This window comes from Marmota flaviventris, chromosome X (genome assembly GCF_047511675.1).
Source record: "Marmota flaviventris isolate mMarFla1 chromosome X, mMarFla1.hap1, whole genome shotgun sequence".
Classification (NCBI taxonomy): domain Eukaryota; kingdom Metazoa; phylum Chordata; class Mammalia; order Rodentia; family Sciuridae; genus Marmota; species Marmota flaviventris.
Window position 1 is genome coordinate 110,547,341 of NC_092518.1, and position 26,472 is coordinate 110,573,812.

General features: G+C 30.6%; 1 pseudogene; it reads left to right on the forward strand.

The window, feature by feature from the left end:
• LOC114096531 (rab GDP dissociation inhibitor beta pseudogene) lies at positions 1–26,472 on the forward strand (annotated as a pseudogene).

Here is a 26,472-nt window from a genome sequence, read left to right on the forward strand (position 1 = left end):
ATGACTCCACGCTTACCTCCGAAGTCTTACAGCCGCAGGATGCTGGACTTCTCAACTTGTCACCCAGGTGAAGCCAGCAGGCTGTCCTCGATCCACCAGAACACCCCGTTCTCAACCCATGAATGTTACCTCCCTTCTGGTGACCCAGGGCCTGCTGAGGCAGTTTCAAGGATGGTCACCTGGAGCCAAACAATGTCACCAAGGCAACCGTTGTCCTCAGGCAGCATGGGGGGTGGGGCCTCTGAGCTGCCAGTACTCCCTGTTTGGGGAGGAGTGAAGCAGAACAGGTGAACTGTGCCTACACACCGCTTTGATCAGATGGAGGTCCCAAAGCAGGGGTCTAGCTGTAGAAAAAACTGAGGCTGCTTGTCCTGTCGAACAACCTTGCCTGTTTGGGCTTTGGTAAATTGTAAGCACAGTAAAAAAATAAAAAAAATAAAAAAATAATAATAATAATACCTGTTTTACACTTAAATTTTTAGATATATATTCATAATATATATATTCATTTATTAATAATACACATTTTCACTTATATTGATATATATGTGAAAATATATTATGAAAAAAATATATATATATATATGCACACAGAGGAATTGCTTCTCAATCTACTTTGGGAAGGAATATAACTCAGACACCACACACTGCAAAAGGAAGTATAAAATATGAAAAATTAAATTTATTATGAACCTAGAGACATAACAACATCAATGTGATAATAACCATGACTAATGGTCTGGTCATACGGGAGAGGGATATGATAATAGAAATAATAGCTTTATTATTCAGCCCCTAATGAAATAACTGGGATAATGCATATCATTATCTCCCTGGCAAACCACTATAAAAATGACAATGTATATGAAAAATAAGGTTTTAGGCAATTATAGGAATCCCTATTTAAGCAGAAACAAATAATACTAGCTGTATGACTGTCCAAGCTTACTACCATAAATGAGTCTACAGGCCCCATATTAGAGAAGGGAAGTCATGTTAGAGCCCTATAGTCTTGATAACTTAAGTAGAGAGTTTGGAGCTGAGATGCATAGTGTGTATAAGATCCATGGGGAAAACAATGGATTGATAAAATCTACATAATTAGAAAGCTCTGAAGAATCAAGAAAGGTTTGAATGAAGGTCAAACTGTCCTTGTATGTGAATTAAATTTAAAGGACAGAGATAGAAGCATTGTAAGTACATTTCCTACAGGAACTAACACAAAATAAAATGTATATTTATACAACCTAAAAGAAGAAGCATTTAAGCTTTAGGGAAAATAATGTTCATTTTAGTAAACTGTATATACAAATAATGCTATGAATTCCACCAATTGAAGTTTACCGATGGGGTTTATGGAATAATGGATAAACCACAAAGTAATTAAAATAAACAAAAACAGAAATTTAACCTGCTCTCATTGTAGACTTAAGATGCTATATTGTTTTAATAACCATAACACAAGTGTATTTTATATTTCTTAATATATTTAGCTTTTTATTTAAAAAGAAATTTTGATGACTTTGAGATTCAGAAATTAACAACTAAACATTTCTTTGATCTCTTACAAGGCTGAAAATAAATTAAAAGTAAATATTTAATTATTTTTTTCATAGAGTTTTGGGTTATCCACTGAAATGACAACAAAAAATAAACATGTTATATAAGATGATTACTCTTAAAAGAATTAGCCTCCTAGCTCGCCAAGTGTGGAGGCTTGAAAATGTCAAATGTCAAATGAGTCTCTATCTCAGCTTCTCCAACTCTTTGGGAATGAAAACATATCAAATTTCACTGAAGATGAGCATAGCTGTCCTATGAAAATGGTACACAAAGGCCAAGTACTTTTCAAGGTAATTTTATAAGATCCAAACTCTAAAAAGTCATTATAAAACCTAAACATGTAACTATTTTAAAAATCTCAATCCAAATGCATCCAGAATAAGTATATTTTCCCCTCAATCTAAAAAGTTGACCCATAGTAAAGAAGATAGATTAAGTAGTAAAACAATATCTGGCCTCATCTGACATTTTCAATCTTCACATGTTCAGGCATGGGATAGTGGGTTAGTGAAATTATAGTATTTTATTTTTGTGATAATTAGTAATGTTCCTTAAAATTGTAACAGAAATTATTCTTTTGTCAAGCATCAATTATCCTTTGACCTCATATCTACAAAGCAACTGTACTTTGTGAGGAAATTACTATTTCCCTATGAATTATCTTTTTATTGAACTTTCTTCATATTTTTTTTTCTTAAAAGCTTTTTAAATAGAAATTTGGTAGAGTGAATGAATAGGATGAGATAACATGTGTAACTGGTCACCAATTCTGTCACTGTCTGCTGCTGAGTTCAAACATTAGTAGTGAAGTCTTCTAACATAATTGTATACTCCTGATTATCACAGAACATATGTCACTGCAAATTTTTATTTTGTAGCAAACTATATTTATTCATGTACAAACTTGTTCAAATGTATGTCTCCTTAGAAATGTAAAAAGGATAAAAGTAACAATATCAAATATAATATGCAAATAAAAGGAAGAAACCCTGTTATTTGAATAGATGAATATTGCTTATTTATTATTCAAATGGAATATTTATTTTATAGAAAGGCTAGAAAGGTATTGAATATATTTATACTGTGAGAATATAATCGCAGGTTATTTATAGCTCAAAAACATTAGCATTTACCCAGAATTGAATACTATTTGCCTTAGATCTTAAAGAGTCAATATTTAATTTGGATTTAAAATGTAAAACTCAAGTAATATACAGCATTTATTATCCAAAAACAGGATAAGAAATCCATTTCATTAAAAAAATCTTCTTTGGAGCTAACCACTTTTTAACCTCTGCTTTTGATCATTAAATGTTGTTTTAATGTCATGAAGGATGGACTACTAATCATGATCTAAAAACATCTAGTCACCACCCAAAAAGAAGGTGATGAAGGTATAAGAGTAATAAATTGCCATAGTAATCCTTATGAAATAAACTTAAGTATTATACAGAAATATAGCAAATCCACCTTTCCCACTTTCTAAAATTGTAACTTTTCAGAAACATTGAGTGTGAAGTTAGCAATGTGTCCATTTTCTGGAAAGGCTGTTTTATAATCCACAACTGACACAGGATTTGGACCAAGGAATGATTCTCTAATAAGGATGATGAGAAATAGCCTCTACCACTATTACTTTTATGATTCACCCCATTAGGTTAAGTTGTCTTTAAGTCTTCCTATAATTTTTTTTTTACTTCTTATAAATTATTTTTCATATTACTATGCATTGTATTTTCAAAATTGCAGGAAGACAGTCTCACTATTGCACAAAAATACATTTCATATTCAATTTTATCCAGAAATCTTGCTACATTTATATTAATTATAATCATTTGTTTGTAGATCATTGTTTTATGTAAAAGTACATTATTATCATCTGTGATTAATTAAATTTTATGCCTTCTTTATGTTCCTTATGCTTTTCTTTTTCTTAATGTACAGCACAATGATAAAAAGGAATAATGATAAGAGGCACATTTGCCTCTTTCCTGAAATTAAATAAATGCTTTCAGTTTTGTTGTATTTATGTATGATAGTTACTGTAGGGAATTTTTTAATTTATCCATTATAAGTATATAGAAATTGTCTTTCATTTCTATTTTACTAAAAATGTTTCTGATACTTTTGCATTCACCCCCATCTAAGTGCCTGACACCACAACATGGATGATTCAACATGGATATATTCATTTATACACACACACACACACACACACACACACGATATTCATGAAATTTGTTATGAGCTGAATTGTGCCACCACCTACAAATAAAGATATCTTGAAGTCCTAACACCTAGTATCTGTGAATGTGATTGAATTTGAAGATAGGAATTTTAAAAAATAAGGTTAAATAAGATAATTGGAGTGCTACCAAATCCAGAATGACTAAAGGGGAGATTAGGACACAAACATGTAGAGTGGAAATACCATATGCAAACACAGAATAAACAGCCACCTACAAGCCAAGGAGATAGGCCCAAGTGGAAAAATAAAACTCCTCTAAGTTTAATCTTGGACTCCAATCCTCCAGAAATGTGAGAAAATAATTTCAGTTGATTAAACCACCCAGATTGTGGTACTCCATAACAGAAGTCCCAGAAAATTAATATGGATTTCTTGTGTAAAGGTTTGTCATATCTGCAGCCACATCAATGTTTACAGCAGCTCAACTCAGTAGTCAAGCTATGAAAAAAATCTAGGTGTTCTTCAAAGGATGAATATATATAGAAAATGTGGTATATATACATTATGGAATATTAGTCATAAAGAACAATTAAATAATGGCATTTTACAGTAAATGGATGGAATTGGAGATTTCATGCTAAGTGAAATAAGCCAATCTCCAAAAGCAAATGTTCTATCCAATTTGTGGATGCTAACCCAAAACAAGGGAGGTTGGGGAGGGGAATAATAAAAATCCATTGGATTAGACAAAGGGAAACAAAGGAAAGGGAGGAGGGGAAGAATAGGAAAGACAGTAGAATTAATTGGACCTAACTTTCTTACCTTTGTATTTGAATACATGACCAAGGTAACTCTGCATCATGTACAACCACAACAGTGGAATCCTAAATAGAATAAGTTATACTCTATGTATATATAATTTGCCAAAATACATGTTCTTTCATGTATAACTAAAAAGAACAAGTTTAAAAAACAATTTGTCACATCACCCTATTTTTAAAATTAAACCACTGTTTTATACCAAATACTCAATAAAAATATCAATGTTGCACTTTACACTCAGAGACCCTACTGATAGACAGCCATGGAAGTATTCTCCCTTTAGGAGAGTAAATAATATGCAGGTTTGTTTTCTTAAGAGATGTGATGATATATGTAATTCTACTATTTGATGACAGTATTAGTGATTCACCATTATTGCTGAAATCAAGTACTATAATCCTTGCAACTTTGTCCCTCCCTTTGAAGCTCTTTTGCATGTTTTGCTTTCTCAATGATATTTTATAGTTACATTGAATGATTCTGTTCATTCTATAGAATATTTGGAGAAAACAATGTAAGTGAGAAGAGAGTAGAGGGAAAGGTAGAAATTGTTGAGAGAAAAAAAACCCACAAATCTAGAATTGTGTACTCTGAAAGTGTCCTTCAGAAGTGAAATGGAAATAATAACTTTATCAAACAAAACTTAAGTAAATGTAGGTCTGCCTCACAAGCAATATTAAAAGAAATTCTTCTTCTGAAAGAATATGATATAGTTCAGCAATACTAGAGGCATTACAATACCAAACTTCAAATTATATTACATAACTATAGTAACAAAACTTGATGATTCTGACATAAAAACAGACTCATAGACTAATGGAACATTCAGAGATTAACCCACACAGATACAGTCATCTGATCCTTGACAAAGGTGCCCAAAATACACATTGGCAAAAAGAAAGTACTCTCAAAAAATGGTGCTGGAAAAACTAGATATCCAAATGTAGAAGAATTAAACTAGATCCTTATCTCTCATCCTACACACAACTCAACTCAAAATGGAACAAAGATCTAGGAATTTGACCAGATACTTTGCAAATTATTGAAGAAAGCACAGGATCAACATTCGAAAATATGGCACAGACAATGGCTTTTTTAATAGTATTCCTTAAGCTCAGGATATATTGCCAATAATTACTAAATTTAATGGCATAAAATTAAAAACGTTTTGGCAAAACAAAAGAAACAAGCATGAAGAAAGAACCTATAAAATGGGAGAAAAAATTTTCCAGATACTCTTCTGACAGAGAATTAATATCTAGAATATATAAGGAACTAATAACAACATCAAAAGGCATATAATCAAATCAATAAATAAGCAAAGGAATTAAACAGATATTTCTCAAAAGAAGTACATGTGATCAACAAATATAAGAAAAGATGTTCCAAGTCTTTAGGGAAATGCAAATCAAAACTACATTGAGATTTCATCTTACTTGAGTTGGGATGGAAGCTGTTAGGAATAAAAATAACAATAAATACTGGAGAATATGTTGGAAGAAAGAAACACTTGTTACATCATTGTTGATACTGTTAATTAGTACACCCATTACAGAAATCATCTTGAAGATTCCTCAAAAGCCTAGGAATGGAACCACTGTATGATCAGGCCATATGACTCTTCAGTATTTATTCTAAAGAAAGAAAGTATACTATAGTGATGCATATATACATATATACTCAGGTTTATAACAATAAAATTCATAATTGCCAAACTATGAAACCAATCTAGGTGCCTATCAATGAATGAATGAATAAGGAATATATATATAAACACATATACCATTGAATTTTATCCAGACATAAAAAATGAAACTATGCCATTTGCTGTTAAATTTATGGAACTGGAGAGCATCATACTAAGTGAAATAAGTGAAACTCAGAAAGTGAAGTGTGATTTAGAGCAAAATAAGAAAGAAAGAGGAGAGATCCCACTAAAATCGGAAGGATATCAGTAAAGTAGAAGAAGGTGATTGAGAGGTATAGAGCAGGCAAGGGAAAGATGAGGTACTGGACAATTAAATTGACCAGATTATACTGTCATAGTACATTTATAAATGAATATGTAACAATGAATTCTACTGTTATGCATAATTATGCTACATCAATAAAAAGAAGTATAATTATTTTTAGTATACTAATGTAACATTTTGTAACTTTGCTGAATTCATTTTATTCAACAGAACTATACAATTTCTAATTTTTATTATAGAATGCTTATTTGCTTATTTTATATATTCTATTAATTTGACTTTCATTCCTTTTTTATTTTCAAGGTTTATTTTTTCTCATTTTTTACTTCTTTGAAGTTTTTAAGGATTTTTTATTGTTTTGGAATTTCCTATTTAGAAATAGTCTTGCTTTCTACACATAAAGACAGATTTATTCTTCCCTTCATATCTGGATTCTTTTCACTTCTTTTGCTGGCTTCATTGTACTTGCTAAAACTTCTAGTCCAATGATAATAGAAGTGGCAAGACTAGATAACCTTGCCTTATTTTTCACATTTGTGGGAAATGTGATATTCAGTCCTTTATTTAGTAAGTATTATTATAGCTGAGATATTTTAGAAAAAAAAACTCACTTTATTCGGTTGATAATGTTCCCTTCTATTCCTAAATTGTAGACAGCTTTTAATATAAAAAATGATTGAATATTATCAAATTATATTTTCTGTTTCCATTAAGTTTCTTGCACATCATTCTATTAATATGAAGTACACTAATTAATTTTAAATGTTAAATTAATCTTTTATTCCTGGGCTTGCTCCAACTATATATGGGTGTATAAGGGTGTATAATTCTTTTAATACAGTGCTAGATTGTATTTGTTATTTTTATAAGAACTAAGAGCATTATTGAGATAAATTCACATACAAAATCTCTCTTTTTTTTTTTTTTTTTGGATTGGGGATTGAATCCAGGGATGAGTGGATGCTCTGCCACTGAAATAAATTCACTGTGTTCTAGAGTATACAGAATTGTGTAATATCAATATCAATATCTTGTTTTAACACCACTTTAGCCTCATTTCAGTTGGATTATTTGTCTTCTATGATTGAGTATTAAGAGTTCTTTTTTATATATCCTAAATAAATCTCCATATAATATATGTATTGCAAGTGATTTTTACCTTTCTGTGGATTATCTTTATGCTTTCTTGATGGGGTTCCTTGAAGCACAAAAGCTTTAATTTTGATGAAATCCAATTTATTCTTTTGGTTTTGTCACTTGCACTATTTCATTTTAAGAAATTATTATATACTCAACAGTGATGAATATTTACTCCTATGATTTCTATTATTTTCAAATTTTTAGCTCTTATATTTGAGTTTTTCATCTAGTGTGAGTTTGCCTTTTTATTGGAACATTATAGTTATACACAGTAGTTCAGTTCATTGACAAAATCATACATGCATGAAATTTGATTTCAACCCTCATATCCCCCTTTTACTGCCCTCCTGCATCTCCCTATTCTTCCTCCCCCACTCTGCTGCTATTCCTTATGCCCATTTATTTATTTATTTTGGACTGGTGATTTCTATGTATATATAAAGGTGAAATTCCCTGTGATATATTTATGTATGCATATAACATGATTTTGTTAAAGTTATCCCATATGTCCTCCCTTTTCTTTCCTTCCCCCCTACAGCTCTATTGAGTTAGCTTTTGTATATTGTGTCATATAAGGATCCAATTTCATTCTTTTGTATGTGGATATATAAAATTCCATCCATAATTGTGGACCTTTTCATCATCCTTGTAGGGTTTTAAAAAATATCTTTATTTTTATGTGGTGCTGAGAATCAAACCCAGTGCCTCATGCATGCTAGGCGAGCACTCTACCACTGAGCCACAACCCCAGTCCCTCTTGTAGTTTTTAACAATATTTTTATTATAATCACAAATTATTAGGATACTAACAAAATTGTAAAACTTTTGCATCTGATATTAGTATATCTGTAATTGCTTTCACTTCTTTAGAATTTCCTGGTACATGTTAGATTTTGATCTGTTTGTTAAACACATTGTTAATCTGCATGCATCTGGTAGTTACTATATACATTTGCTAGTCTGGTTGTTATTTAATTTTTCATCTGAATCTTCATGAATTTTCTTATAGTGTTATTACCTTTGTAAGCTCATATTCATTGGCCTATTAATAGGAAGAACATTTGTGTCAGATATCTGGAGACAATAAAACTCTGGAAGACTTCATATGAAAGGCTTATCTTGCAATGTTTCGTAACATTTGGGCATTCTTAATTTGCATTAAAATCCTAATGAGGAACATACATTTGGTCATAGATTTTCAGTGTAAATGATTATAATTTCCATCAATGCTGAGCCTTAAAACTTACAGAAAATACTACCTTCTTTAAGACGTGGCACTATTAGAAGTAATATATTTAATTTGGTAATTAGCTCTGTGAAGAGTATTTCAAGGCCCCCTTTGTGTGTTCTCTAAGCTTTCTGTCCTATAATAATTTTCTCTTGAAACTCTGACAAGTAACTCTAAATTTCACATGGGTCAACAAATGTACTTCTGTTGACTCTTTGATTCAGTGTTTTCTGCTTGTAGTGTTGGGTTTAATTTCTCATTAAATATTTTACCATATTAGGTATGCATTTTTTATTATTATAAAATATGCATGGTATAAAATTTACCATTTTATTCATTTTAAGTCTATAATTCTAGGCATTAAATACATTAACATTGCTGTGAAAACATCACCAATTATTTCCAGAATTTTTCATCTTCTCCTATTGAAACTTGGTATACATTAAACACTGACTCCCAAATCTCCAGCCCCAGCCCCTAGCAATCAAATGTCTACTTTCTATCCCTATGAATTTAATAATTCTAGGTTTGCATATAAGTGGATCATATGATATTTATCCTCTTGTGGTCATGTTATTTCATTTAGCATAATGTCTTCAAGGTTGATACATATTGTAACATAAGCAGGAAATTCTTTACTTCTTAAGTCAGAATTGTATTCAATTTTATGCATATGTAATATATACAATACCTAATTTATGCACCTGTTTATGAACTAATGGATTGTTTACACATTTTGGTTACAGTAAATATTGCTAATGTAAACATGAATTTACTAATATTTCTTTGTATTCCTGCTTTCATATTTTTGACAATAGCTGAAAGTAGAATTTCTGAGTCAGATGGTAATTTGCATTTTTAATTTTGTAACTGTCACACCTTTCTCCACAGTGGTTTCACCAGCAACATAACACATACAAAGGTTCCAGTTTCTCTACATTCCTGCTAACATGTGTTTTGTTTAGTAATAGTAATTCTAATGGGTGTTAAGTTATATCTTATAGTTTTAATAGTTTTAATTTATATTTCTCTAATGAATGTTTTTCTAATGTAATATTCAACATTGTTTCTTGTGTATATCATTGGTCACTATCATAATATCTTTGGAGACATGACCATTCAAGGCTTTTCACCATTTTTCAATCAGTTTTTTTTTTTTTTTTTATGATGTCATGATATAGGAAATGTGTACATACTCTGGATATCAATTCCTGAGCAAATGTATTATCTGCAAACATCTTCTGTTATTTTGGTTAATTTTCATTCTGTTGATAGTGCTATTTAATATTAAAAGGTTTTTTTATTTTGATAAATTTATCTCTGTTATTGCCTTTGCCTTTGGTATTAAATTCAAGGAATTGTTGTTACATCCAACGACAAAACTTGTTTCCCATTTTTTTGAGTTTTATTACTTTTATTACTATTACACATTGGATCTATTTTAATTTTATATATGTTATATGGTAAGGTTCCTATTTCACGTTTCTATATGTGGATGTTCACATCTCCAAATGTCATTTGTCAAAAAGAGTGTTCTTTCACTATCCGAGACAGGCAAACTAAAGTCAATAACTACTTTTCTAGTAGTCAAATAACTCAGAAGAACGTAGATAATGGATTGAATTGTTTTCTATCTTTTAAAAAATATTTGAGGATACCTTTAGTGTAGAGTGACTTACAGACACCATGTAGTTTTTTTATTGCTAAGGAAAAGTTGGTGGTAAATATAAATTGTCAGAACTGTTCTTATTTGCCTTCTTCTGAACCCATTAACTATAGCAGTGATAATTTTATTTAGACATTTAACATTTTGTATTCCTGTATCATATTCTTACTGAAGAATGGGATGGGAAATTTTGTTGAAGATTATGAGTCTTTGTGATAGACTTGCTTCTGAACTATTCCACATAGATGATAAAATCATGCATCCTAAACTTGAATGAATTGTGTTTCTTATATTTTATGGATATACATGATGTACCTAGCCCCAATATGTACATAGGTTGCAAAAGAGACACAATAAATATGGAAGAATCATTATAAGCCTATGCCTACAATTTTTAGAATAGTTGAATGCTCTTTTGTGTTCGGATCAAATTGATGCTCATATTTTAAATGCTTCTCAAGGAATAGATTAGTTCTATAATTTGTAAATGTCAGATTATGTTGGCTGCATCAGAATTTCTCAGGGTACATTTGAAACAACAAAAATAAAAAAATAATTCAAAGAAAAATTCAAAGATAAAACAAAAATAGTATAAGGAACAAAAGCCAGCAGATCTATTTATTCAGAATCTCAGAGAGAGTAGACCCTGTGAACCTGTAACTTAATAAATTCTTAGAACTATCTTGATAATATGCCAAGTATTGGAAGTACTTATTTAAAGACTAGAACTTGAGAAATGGGAAGATCTAAATGAATGTATATTATTTTCTGGTACTCAAAATATCTTGGTAATAAAATGGATTTGAAAGCAGGAATATAAGAAGAGTTTCAACTATAATGGTAAAGATAATGTAGAGTGTACCATGTCAGAAAAATGTGACTATTTTGAAAATTGTAGTAGATAATAAGTTGTACTTCCAACACCCTACACTTCAGTGCAAATGTATTCACCTCCCAGTTTCCAGGAGTATTATCTGCTTGGAATTCACAGCTGAATCTCTCCCCAGGAACTGTCCTCAGTTAAAGGTTGATGACATGGTTAATATTGTGCTGACTCCTCAAGTACAGTTCATATACAATGAATGACTAAAGGTAAAAGATTTCCACAGTGGGAGTTTGTTGCCCTGGCTCCATATACCACAGTTCAACTTAGGAATATGTCCAATTTTTATTCCCTCATTCCCTCCCAACTATTGGCTACCAATAGCACACACAAAAATACTTCCTGCATGCAAGTAACTCTCTTAATGTTTTTCTCTCAGGCTCCCAGGGAACATAACATAAAAGAATTGTTCCCTGAGAAGTCTGCAGAAGCAGAACTTAAAACTTGATTTTTATATAAATCATTCACAACCCCAGTGTCAAGGAAGACCCCATAGGTAGCATCTGACATGTTATAGAGTTTTTCCATTTTTTTAATCACCATTGTTGAGTTGTAATCAGACACACCAATGAGACATAATACACTGCATGAGTATTATATCTCAGAGATATGAGAGATTTGGAAAAGTATAATTTAAAAGATAATGGAATTTTATGGCTCTTGCTAAGTGACATAAGTCCTATGAATAAAAATGGTGAAATGTGATAACTCAGTAATACCAGGCAAAGGGCAAAATCATTGGCCTTTTTGATTAGCATATAAGGAAATGCATTTATTGATAACCAGGCAAAAATAAATGTCAGGTTTAAAATTTAACTACAAGGGTAGTGGAGTTCCAGGTATGTTTGAATTCTCAGTGCTTGCATGACATCTATGCCACTGTCAAGGCCCTGACTAGGAAGAAGAAGAACACTGAGATATATTGGACAGAGGTATTCAAGGAAATGAACTTATAATTTTAGAATTTCTATATTGCAACTTAAACCTCTGGTTCTATAGAGGTGTTTCATTTTTCAGTGTTAAATGGTAGCACCATTAAGACAATATAGATATTTCTGCACTGAAAGACTACAAAGGTCCTTTCAGGATTGATCTATACCACTGCTTTAAGCCACCAGGTAAATAACTGTAGTCACATCATGACATCATTTATCCAGGGAAGGGTTGAACATACTAATACATCCAAACCTAATTTTGTAGAAAATTTGAATAAATCAATAGGACCAGAAAATTATTCAAATTTGTATTGTCTTCTATAGACAAATAAAATTAATTTGTTCTTTCACCAATTAAATATTTCCACCTCATTTGGAGGCCAGATATTTCTCCCTACTCACAATAGCACAATATTATTTAAATATTCATTCGTTGTCTTCTTTATTGGCAAAGAATTCAAAATAAATTGTGTTTAGAAAGCTCAGTGTACTTTGAGAAAAAACAATTCAAAGAAATTATGAAAACAGTAAATTTTCAAGCCTAAAGATTTAATGTAGAAATAAAAATTACATAAAAACAATTAATAGAGTGAAGAGACACTGTACGGACTGGGAGAAAGTATTTGCTAACCGTATATCTGAAAAGGAGTTAATGTCCAAAATATACAGGAAACTCAAACAACAGTAAGAAAACAAATAACTCAATTTAAAAAGTGGACAAAGGACCTGAGTATACATTTCTGAAAAGAAGATATATAAATATTTATATATAAATATATAAACATTTTAAAAAATGTTCAGTATCACTAATCATCAGGAAAATTAAAACTATAATTAGGTATTGACTCAGACATTTAGAATGGCTATTACCAAAATAATAAAGATAATTAATGTTGGAAAGTATTTGGAGAAAAGGAAGACTTTTACACCACTGACCAGAATGAAAAATAGTAGAATCTTTATGGAAACCATTTTTAAGGTTCCTCAAAACATTAAAAGTAGAAGTAAAATATGATCCAACAATCCTATTGCTGGGAATATTTCCAAAGATTGTTGAAGAGATTCTTACATTTCCATGTTAACTGTAACAATACTCACAAGAGCTCAGATATGGAAACAAACTAAGTGTTCATCAGTAGAAGAATTAATAAAGAAAATATAGTATATATGCACAATATAAAGCTATTTCCACTGAATAAAAGATATCCTATCATTAGCAATAACATGAATGAACTTAAAGGACAATATTTTAGGTGAAATTAGCCAGAAATAGAAGCACAAATATTGTACAATGCCACTTATATGTGGAATGTAAAAAAGTCAAAGTGATAGAAAAAGAGGTAAAATGGTGGTTACCAAAGGATACAAGATAGGAAAATTGGTGAGATGCTACACAAAGGACATCACATATCAATTAAACAGGAGGAATAAGTTTAAGAGGTCTGTTGCACATCATGATGAGTATAATTAATAACAGTATATTGCATATTAGAAAACCGATAAGGGAGTAGATTTTTAGTTTTCTTCTAAAAAATTAGTATGTAAGTTAAAGCATGTGTTAACTAGCTTTAGATGGCATTTACACAATATAGACATATGTCAAATAATCATGTCATACACCATACAAACACATGCACACACACGATTTTTTATTTGTCAATTTAAGAAAAAATAAAAGAAATGAAAAAGATTAAAAAGGGGATAAAGAACCTGAATAAGTATTAATCCAAAAAAGATAAACGGTGAATAAAATCATAAAAAGGTATTCAACATCACTAGCAATTATGGAAATACTAATTGAAATCACAATGAGATAGCCCTTCACACCTATTAGGATGGCTATTATGAAGGAACAAACAAACAAAAAGCTACAAAACAAGTCTTGGCAAGCAAGTGAAGAAATTGAAATGTTTTTGTTTTTCTGGTAGTAATATAAAATGAAAAAGCATACACTAGGGAAAATGATATGGTGGTTTCCCTAAAATTAAACATATATTTATCATATGATCTAGCCATTCCATTCCTGGATATATACACAAAAGAAGTATAAATAGAATTTAAACATATTTACATAGCAGAAAATTTTTCATAATAGCATCAACCTAACCCTAATCCAAATGTTCATTGATGGGCAAATGAATAAACAAAGTCATGGTATAAATACTGTAAATGCATAATATTCAGTCTTAATAAGGAAGGAAACCTGGCATATGCCACAAAATAAATGATTTTTTAAAACAAAATGGTAAGTACAAAGAACAAACGAATACAAATATTATATGATTACATTCATATGAAGGGTTTGAAATATGTAAAATCACAGAAATTGAAACTAGAATCATGTTTTCCAGAGCCCTGAATTGAGGATAATGGAAACACAGGCTTTAACACAAATGGAGCTTCAGTTTGGGGAAATTAAGTAGTTCTGGAGATGAATGGTTGTGATGTTCACACAATGAAATTTGTGATAAGTTTCATATAAGTAAATGTTAATACTTAATGCCACAGAATTTTATATAATACTCCCTCTTTACATGTGGTTTCACTTTCAAGTTTCAGTTACCCACTGTCAACCAGAGTTCAAAAATATTAAATAGAATGTTTCAGAAGTAACAACTGATAAGTTTTAAGATTCCAAGTATTCACCATTCTGAGTAGTATGATGAACTCTCACACTATCCTTCTCTGTCCAGCATGAACACGATTCGTCCCTTTGTCCAGTGTATTCTCCCTGTAAGTGTTACCAGCCTGTTAGTCACTTAGTCAACATTCTTGTTCTTGAATTAACTGTTACAGTATTGCAGTGCATGTGTTCAATCAACACTTCTTTTACTTAAGAAGGGCCCTAAAGCACAAGAGTAGTGATGCAAAGGAGTCACCAGGACATAAAAGCTAAAAGGACAGGTTAACTCTGGAACTACATAGCAACACTGCACAGTATATAGGAAAAACACAGAGGAAAAAAAATCATCATTGATGGGATTAGGCAACAATTTCTTGCTTGTGACACCTAAAGCACAGGCAATAAAAGGACAATCATTGTAGTAAGAAGTCTGTCCACGAAAAGTCTCTAACTCATATATCTGTTAAAGGATTAATATCCACAGTGTAGAAATTACTCCTACAACTCAACAACAAAATAATCAAATAACAAATTTAAAATGGGCAAAGAGTTTGAATATACATTTCTCCTATGTGGATATACAGATGGCCAAAATGCAGATGAAAAGATGCTAACTACACTAATCATCAGAGATATGCAAACCAAAACCAAAATAATATCACTTAACTCTCTTTATATTGGCTCCAATTTTGTAAAACACAGGAAATAAAAGTATTGACAGGGATGTAGAAAATGGTACATTTTCTAATCCATTAATATAAAATATATATTATATTTATTTACATCTTCTTTAGCTCATTTCTGCAATGATTTCTAGTTTTTAATGTATAAGTCTTTCACCTCCTTGGTTAGTATCTATGTATTTTATTCTTTAACATGTTATTATACTGGGATTCTCAAATACTCTTTCTGAGGTTGTAAAATGGTGCACTTGTTATGGAAAACAATAGCAGTTGTGCCAAAACACTGAAGAAAGAACTGACCTATTATACAGAAAACCCACTTCTTGGTATATATCCAAAATAATCAAAAGCAAGTTTTCACAGTATTATTTTTACACAATGTATACATAGCATCACTGTTTTCAACAAACAAGAGGTGGAATAAAAATCAGTGTCCATTGACAAATGAGCAAATAAACAAAATGTCATATAGACATGCAACAGAATATTGTGTACCATTAAAGAGTAATGAAGTGTTGCCACACACTACAACATGGATGAATCTTGAGAATGTTATGCTAAGGGAAATAGATCACTCCACCAAAGAACAAATACTGTATGATTCTACTTATATGGGGTAGCTGAAGTAGTAAAATTTGTAGAAATAGAAAATAGTTTTATCTATGATTGTTCATTCCAATTGTGTAGAAATACAGCTAACTTTTGCATCCTTGTTTTGTTTCTCACAACTTAGCTCATTCTATTTTGTTAGTTATAACAGCTGTGTGTATATGTTGAAAATATTTAGAGTTTTCTACATATAAAAACAAGTCATCTGTGGAGAGAGAGAATTCTATACTTTTTGTTCCAATATTGATGACTTACTTTCACTGTCTTGCCAAATTTGTTTGGCTGTGACTATAAAAATTATTCTGAGGTAGAGTGACAAAGCATATTGTTTCACCTTGTTTCTGATCTTACAAACTTTGGGTCTTTTACCATTGAATATGATGTTAGCTATGAGCTTTCCACATATAGCCTTGATTATATTAAGATAGTTTCTTTCTATTCCCAATTTGATGAACGTTTTTATCATGAAATGGTGTTGATCATTGTTAAATGTGTTTTCTGCATCAATGGAGAAGATGACGTGGTTTTGTCCTTCATTCTTTTATGTGATATGTTACATTTATTGATTTTTGTATGTTTTATCATTATTGCATTTCAGGAATAAATTTCCCTTAGTCATAATGTCTATCTTTTTAATGTGTTGTTGAATTTTGTTTTCAAGAATTTTATGAGGATTTTTGCATTAATATTCATCAGGAATAATTCATAGTTTTATCCTAGAGTCTTTGATTTTAATATTAGAGTAATAATGGTCTCAGGGAATATGCTTGAAAATACATTGTACTCCAGTTTGGGGGATGAGTTTTAGAAAGACTGATGTTCATTCTTCTTAAAAATATGGTAGAATTTTCCAGTGAAGCCATCAGGTCTAGGACTTTTCATTATTAAAAGATTTTAATTCCTGATTCAATCAATTTACTATTTATTCATATATTCATTCTGTATTTCTTTATGATTCCTTCTTTGTAGGTTATATGTTTCAAAGAATTTACTATTTTCCCAGCTTATTATTTATTGAGCATACAATTGTTCATAGTATTCTCTCATAATTACTTCTATTTCTGTCATAAATTGTAAAATCTCCTTTTTCATTTCTTATTTTAATTGCTTGAGTTTTCTCTCTTTGCTTTCATAGTTCTCTGGCTAAGTATTTGTAAATTTTGATGACTTAAAAAACTCTAAATTTTATTGGTTGTACATTGTTTTTCTTTATTTCATCAAATTCTGCTTTAAATCTTATTGTATTATTCCACTTGTTCTTAGTTCAGTTCCTTAAGGTTGAAAGTTAGGATATTAACTAACATCCTCCTTTAAACTTAATTACTTCTTTAATAGCCCATTCTCCAAATACAGCCACATTCTGAGACACTGGGGGTTAAGGCTTCAATATATGACTTTGAGGAACTGAAATCAGTGCACAATATTTAATTAATGTTGTTCACCTAACAAAAACATTACATACATATGACTTATACACAAAACTTCATTTATTTAAATACATTTCTTAATTTATACTTATTATTATTTTTCTATAATAGAAATACTTTACTGTTACTTAAAGTTTTAAATTTTCTACTTGTCCTAAGCCTAAATCTAATAAATTCTACTGATTTCCTCCAAAGTATAAGAATCACTGATTTAAAAAATATAAAATGATTCTTCCATTTAAATGTATGAAGAGAAGAATATGCACTGAGATTATTGATCTACTAATTGTTTTTAAAACTTTTAATGGATATATTATAAGTGTTTAACCTCATGTGCTTTAACAGTACACATTATAGTAATAACACTTCCTCATTAGACAGAACGCTCATTCACAAAGCTGAACCTTGAAAATATTTAGAATATGTTGGATTTAGCAACCCAAGTGATAAACAGCTCTGTATTATACTTGCTTTATGCAGGTCTTGTGGATCTTCATACAGAAAGATTACCTAGTAAAACATGGATATGAAACAAGAATCCAAAGCCTCACTGAAAATTTCTCACTTGTGAATATTTCTAAGCAAGTAGGTCATTCTATAATGGTGATGCTTTCCTTCCATAAAATGGATATGTTAAACTGTGAATACTCTTTGAAGATAATATTTTATTTCTGTGGCTTTAAAAATAAATGAAAAAATGTGCTCTATTATAATTTTTCTTTGAAAAGAGTAGGCCAAACTGCCACTCAGAATTTTTAGAATATGGAATAGGATCACCTTTTGTCCATTTCTTATCTTATATTTCATAGTACAGCTGAATATGAATAATTTAGGATTTTTATTATATTGGTTATTTGGGATGAAAGAATATTCCATGGCATCTCTGAGTTTATTTCAGTAAGCCAAATAATTTTATAATTGCATATTAAATTAATTAGTTCACCCCTGTAATTAACCCTTCCAATATATTTATGTAATTATTTGCCATTGGACCTTACATGATTGATATATGTATATCTGAGAAAGATCTACAACTAGGAAGAGATTATAATCCAATTTGAAAGTAGTCATATGAGTAAGAAAAGTATGATTATACAGTATCATGTACTTGTAGTATAAATGATGCTGTCAAGTATGAAAAAGACTGATACTAAGATAATGAATGGAGTAAGATGAGGGTTGTCAACTCTGATGGAAGTAGTAATGTTCTAAATAGTGTCTTAAATAGTGGTTTAGAAAAGACATGGAATTAAATTACCATGGAGGAAGAAGGCATTTTTAACGAGTGCACAATTGTGAGCTAAAGCTTGAATATTAGAATTAGAAATATATGAGATATTTCAAAGGGTTATCTTGGTTATGACAGAGTCTTAAATTTCATGTGTATTAAAACAAAGTTGGAGGCCTCTGACTAATTAGCATATAAAGTCAAACATTGTAACATATATGAATAACCAAACATAGCTACAAATTTTAGAGGGATTTGGGAGATGAGGCACTATAAACTCAAAAAGTTTCACTGATCACTATGGTTAAATAATGTAAAAATTTATAACTACTATTAATTAGTTCACTTGTACATTAAGTTCTTTGCCTTTTTCTCCTTGAAAAGAAATTGTGAGTAACTAGTTAATCTGTAAAGTTCATTATGTAGGCGATATTGCATATGAAAACAATCAAAATGACTATTTCAAATAAATGTACTTTACTATGTGATAAAATTTATAGTGACAACACAATTTCCTAAATGTAAGCATTTAATAGTCAGGAAAACCAAAAACTATTTTTACTTGTCATGAAATGAAATAAGAGGTGATAATAATTCTGTTAATATCATCCATGAAGATATATCAGCTGACTATTTCAGACCCCATAATGCAGTGCAGATTTTTAAAATCCAAATTGCTGTTTTAGTTCTTTACCAAGAAAATTTAAAACTTGAGCTTATATTCATGTGCATGTACATACTTGACATTAGACACCTACATTTGAATTTTATTGAAACAAATAGTTTGCTTTTGGGTAGAGGGAAAAACAACAGAGGACCTTTGAATATAAAGATTCCATTATATCATTATTCCTGGTCATTGATGTACTTCTCCTATCATTGAGTTATACCTTTGAATCAAATGGCTTAAATTTTTGCTAATTCCTAAAAATAATTTTAGTTTTCTTATGAAAACAATTTCCTAAATATATAAGAAATGTAGATTTTGCCTTTTAATAAGGACCTAGACTCATTCAATAATTTATTACAATGACTCAAGTGTTTAAGGTAGAATATTTTAAAAAAACATTTTTCATAATATAATTTAAAATTGATCTCTGGTGTCATCTTTTAAAAAATTAACTCACTTTATCTTTAACTATAAATTCAACATACATGATAATATGACTTTAATAAAATGCTAGACATCTGATAAACAAGTGGAATTAACATATTGATATATTTTACCTGAATTGTCCACACTGTTTTAAACAACAACCCTTTAAATGATTTTGTTTGCCCTGATTAGTGTCCATTTGAATATCACATATCAGGGGTTCGGGTTGTGGCTCAGCAGTAGAGTGCTCGCCTAACACATGCAAGGCACTGGGTTCAATCCTCAGCACCACATAAAAATAAATAAATAAAATAAAGGTATTATTTTCAACTACAACTTAAAAAAAATTTAAGAAAAGAATATAACATATCAATTGGAATATCTCAAAATAAAGATATTGTAAATTACATGTCTAATACATAATATACTTATAAATTTTTATAAATTAACTCATAAAATCCACATAAGTTTATGACATGTCTAAACTTAGTATCTTTACTTTTAAAAAATGAGAAAGAATGCATACTTGGTTCATGACTGAAAAAATAAAAATCAGTGCTGATTAATTAATTTAAACCTAAATTTAATTTAACCTGATTTAATTTAAACCTAAAACTAATTTGTTGAAAATATGTAAATTAGCTTATGAATAATCTGGAACATGGGAAAATAAACAAAGGCATACTCAGTTTCTTCCAAAAAATACCACCTGGGATGGTATTAATGGTGCCACTTTCAATGGATATTCACTGCCTCCATTTACTCTATTGTCCATGGAAACTCAAGGATATGCCACTAGATTCTCCAACCACTAACAACATGATTGATTTCTAAATGGGCCATGATATTTGTATCAAAGTCTCATTCCCTGTATGTTCCATAAGTTTTCTGTTGATGGTATCATATCTGCTGTCAAATTTGATTTCCTAATGGAAACAGAAGCTCCACGGGTTCCACAAAGATAAATGCAAAGAGAATACAATGCATGCTAAGAGATATCATAGAGAAAATGCTCAGAACTAGAAATATCTTGAAATCAGAAAAAAGTGAATCATTATATACATCAAAACATAAATGAGAATAAAAGCTGACTCCTAATCAGAAATAATGGAGGCCAGAAGACATTGGAATGATATATTAAAAAACCTAGAAGTAAGGAAACAAACTGTAAACAGTGAATCATTTATTCAGAAGGGTGAGCTATAACATTTCAAGCTAAGCAAAACCAGAATATTTTTTGTCAGTAGACTTACCTTAAAACAGCTACTGAAGATTTTTTTTTAGTTTGAATCCTTGACATTAATTCAGATACACAAAATAACATAAAGAGCAACAGTATAAGTAATAAATAAAATATATATTTATATTTATTCTATTTTTATCTTGACTGATTGCAAAAGTAATTATATGCAACAAAACGTATACAATTATATTATTGGACCCAAAACATATTGGAATGTGTCATATCCAACAATGATATCACAAAGGAAGTAAGTGCAAGCAGAGCTGTGTTAAAATAAGAAAATGACACAAGGTGGTAACAAATCGACAGGAAAACATAAAGAAGACTAGAAAAAGTAAATATACAAACTCCTTTAATAAAATATGTTTTTAGTTTCCCTTTTATCTTCTTTAGTTCACATAGAATTTTACAAGAAATCATAACAATGCAATGCTTGGTTTTAAAATGTATAGGAATAATATGCATAACAAAATTGAAGGCTGAGTGCTAAAGGAGTAATATTTCTACTTCTTACTGAAATTAAATTTATATTAATCTGATAGATTCTGATACACTAGTATGTATATGTGGTAAACACAGAGTAAGCAATAAGAAATTAAATCTAGGGCTGGGGATGTGGCTCAAGCGGTAGTGCGCTCGCCTGGCATGCATGCGGCCCGGGTTCGATCCTCAGCACCACATACAAACAAAGATGTTGTGTCTGCCAAAAACTAAAAAATAAATAAATAAATATTTTTTTTTAAAAAAGAATTTAATGCCTTGATTTTTTTAAAAAAAAAAAGAAATTAAATCTAATAACAGTAAAAAATCACTGAAGGAATGAAAATATTACACAATAAAATATTACCTTGATGCAAAAATGCAGGAAGATACAATAATAAAAATGAATTTATACATATAGAAAATGAAAATTATAATTTAGACATATATCTATCAATAAAATTAAATGAAAATGGATTAAAAACTACAATCTAAAGTAGATTTTAAAATTCCACAATCATGTTAAACATAGGAGATACATTTTCCCTAAAATTTACAGTTTAAAAGAAAAAGTATAGAAAAAAATAGCATGCAAATGGTACCATAATTTAAGTGGTTATACTAAAAAAACAAATATTATGTCACTACATATAAATATATTTTAGAAGAGAAAAATAATGAATATATCAGAAAATATAATCATAAACATATATATCTCACCATATATATGTGGATATATAGATATGCGCACACACCTAATAACAGAACCCCAAAATACATGAAATAAAATCCAAGAGAATAAAAAGGAGAAATAAATAATTCAACATTAATAGAAGCTTAAATGTGCCATTATTAATCATGAAAAGAACATGGCAGAGGATGAACAAGAAACCTTTTTTAGTCAGATTTTCATTGCAGGGACAAAATACCCGATATAAACAAATTAAAAGGAAGAAAGATTTTACATCATGGTTGTATAGGTTTCAGTCCATGGTCAGCTGGCTGTATTGTTTCTATGCCTGTTGGCAAGCAGAATATCATGGCAGAAAGCTGAGGCAGAGGAATGCTTCTCACTTTGTAGCATTCAGGAAACAGAGTGGGGAACTGAAGAAGGGGCTAGGGCCAAAATACAGAATTCCAGGGCATGCCCCTAGTGACCTACTTCTTTCAACGGGCTCCACTGCTTATAGTTTCCACAATCTCCCAATAATGTCATGAAATTTTTAATCCATCAATATATTAACCCACCAAAGATATGAGGGCCCTCATGATCCCATCCCTTCCCAAGAGCCCCACCTCTAAAAACTGCTCTACTGGGGAAAAAGCTGTTAACATATGAATCTTTAGAGGACACTCCAGATTCAAACCATGAGAAAAACAGATGTCTTGTACAATACTATACACCAACTAGATCTAATGAATATGTATATGCCACTTACCAACAGGAAAACAAATTCTTTTTTTAACTGATTTTTACAAAAAATAAATGAGAGTGGAATGCATTACAATTCTTATTACATGTATACAGCACAATTTTTCATATCTCTGGTTGTATATAAAGTATGTTGATACCAATTTGTGTCTTCATACATATACTTTAGATAATGATGTCTATCACATTCCACCATCCCTGCTAACCCCCTGTCCCTTCCTTGCCCTCTCACCACTCTGCCCTATCTAGAGTTCTTCTATTCCTCCCATGATGCCCCTCCCTATCCCACTATGAATCAGCCTCTTTATATCAGACAAAACATTCAGCATTAGGAAAACACAAATTCTTTTGAAGTGCACATAAAACATTCTCTAGGAGAGATCACAGACTTGGCCATAAATAATTTTCAATGAATTTAAAAATATAAAAATCATATAGAGTAAATGCTCCAATGAAAATGAGTGAAATTGGAAAGTAAAAACATGCATTTGGAATATTCAAAATTATGTAGAAATAAAGGAATACAGTCCTAAGTAATTGAAAGAAAAAATGACAAAGATAATTTGAAAATACATTGAGATGAATGAAAATGAAGATACAACATAACAAAACTGAGAGGTGGCAGAAAAAAGAAGTCCATAGAGAAAAATTGAAATGGGAATTTCCTACATTAAAAAGAGAAAAAAAGATCTAAAAGTAACAGGCTAAAATTATGACACTGAAGAAACAAATGTAAACTAAACTCAAAGTAATTGAAATTAACCAGAGAACAGAAAGCAGAAATATAATGTAATTAAAAGTTGGTTCTTTGAAAAGATGAAAAAATTGATAAAACTTTATTTATATTTGTAAATAGAGCAAGAAAGAATCAAAATACAAATTTTGTAAATGAAATGAAAGAGGGGGCATTAATAATGGTCTTAGAGAAATTTTTAAAAAATTATAAGGGAATACTAGAAATAGAAATAAGTCAACTAATTAAATAAGTTGAAAAGGCACAAACTACCTATAATGACTCAGAAAGAAAAACAAAAGCTAAATAGACTTATAATAATTAAAGACACTAAAATATCAATTTTTTTAAAAAAAATTCTAAAAAAGAAATCCAGGCCATGTGACTTCACTAGTGAAATTTAGCCCTATTAAAGATAACTAAATCTAATTCTTCACAAACTTCCTCATATAATGGGATACTAAGTAATGTTTTGCAACATGCTTTATGAGTTGAGTACTAATTTAATGTTAAAATCAGAAAAAAAAACAACACAAAAAAAGAATATGACAAATTAGTAACTTATGAATAGAAAGGCAAAAGTCATTTTAAAAATACTTGCATACCAAAACATTTATATATATATATATATATATATATATATATATATATATATATTATATATATATATATGTATATATATGTATGTATATATACATATATGTATATGTATATATACACACACATATTACATACCACAAGCAATTGGGTTCTATTTTAAAAATTCAAGGTTATTTTAACATTTCAAATCATTGGTGTAATATACCATAGCAACTGGGAGAAAAAGGACCAAAATACTATTGCAATGGGTGTAAAATGTACACTTGACAAATTCAGTAATCCCTCAAGAAAAAAAAGTCAATGAACCAGAAATAAAAAGCAATTTTCTCAACCTGATAAGGTTCATTATTATGTCTACAACTTAATAGTCATACTTTATCATGAAAGTTTACATGTCACTCCCCTAAAGTCAGGCACAAGTTAAGGATATCCCTTTTTACAACCTCTATTCAACATTTCACAGGAGAGTCTAGCAGGGCAGTTAGACATGCAAATAATAAGTTATGCAGATGAGTTTATCTTACTTAAAGAAAATCAATTATATATCTCTAAGATGAAAATGAGTGAAATCAGTCCACAAAATTTGTCCTGGTACCAGCCCTCCCCTCCCTGCCCAGCTGTTCTCTTTCTTTGCCTCATAGTCAGCTCCATTTTACCTCTTTTCCAGTATTCCTGGTTCCTTAGGGTCCCAAATGGCCTGAGCACCTTTCTGTTTCCTTAGGGTTTTTGCATGTATTCTGTCCAGTATAATGTCAGTGAATGGAAAAAAAGTTCTTCACATGCATCAAAACCCACATTATGGGGGGTAAACTGCTTCTATAACACCACTGAATCAGTATCAGCATCAATGGGGAGAGGAAGAGACTGGAATGTTGACTTAATTTCCAAGTTCCTCATGGCTAATGATCAGCTGGTTAATATGCTGCTTTATACAGAAGTGACTCGCTATCTGGATTTCAAAGTGACCCAAGGAAGCTTTGTGTATAAAGGAGGAAAACATACATTTTAGTTATTTCCACTGAAACAGAAGCCCTGGTGTCTAGCTTAATGGAACCGTTTGAAAAATGTCACTTCAGAAAATTCCTAGTATATGTTGCCAACTTTGATGAAAAAGATCCTAGAACTTTTGAAAGTATTGATCCTAAGAACACCATAATTCAAGATTTGTATTAGAAATCTGATTTGGGCCAAGACATTATAGATTTTACTGGTCATACTCCTATACTTTACAGAAATGATGACTACTTAGATCAAACATGTTGTGAAACCATTAATAGAAATAAACATTATAGTGAGTCTTTGGCAAGATATGGCAAAAACTCATACCTTTATCTACTCTATGGCCTTGGAGAACTGCCACAAGGATTTGCAAGGCTGAGTGATATTTATGGAGGTACTTAGATGTTGAATAAACAAATTCTAAGAAACTGTCATGCAAAATGGAAAAGAGGTTGTTGTAAAGTCTGAAGGAGAGATTGCTCACTGTTAGCAGCTCATTTATGACTCCAGCTATGTAAATGATCTGGTAGAAAAAGCAGGCCAGCTGACCAGAGTTCTATGCATACTTTCAGCCTCCCCATCAAGAACACCAAAGATGCCAACTGCTGTCAGATAATTATTCTACAGAACCATGTCAATAGAAAATCAAATATCTATGTCTGCATGACCTCCTCTGCACATAATGTGACAACACGAGGGAAGACCATTGCTATCATTAGTACAACTGTGGAAACTAAGGAATGTGAAAAACAAATCAGACCAGCATTGGAGCTCTTGGAACCAATTATACAGAAATCTGTTAGCATCAGTCACCTTCTTGTAGCAAAAGATTTGGGAAAAGAGAGCCAGATCTTTATCTCCCACATATATGATGACACAACTCACTTTGGGACAATCTGTCATGAAATTAAAGATATCTAG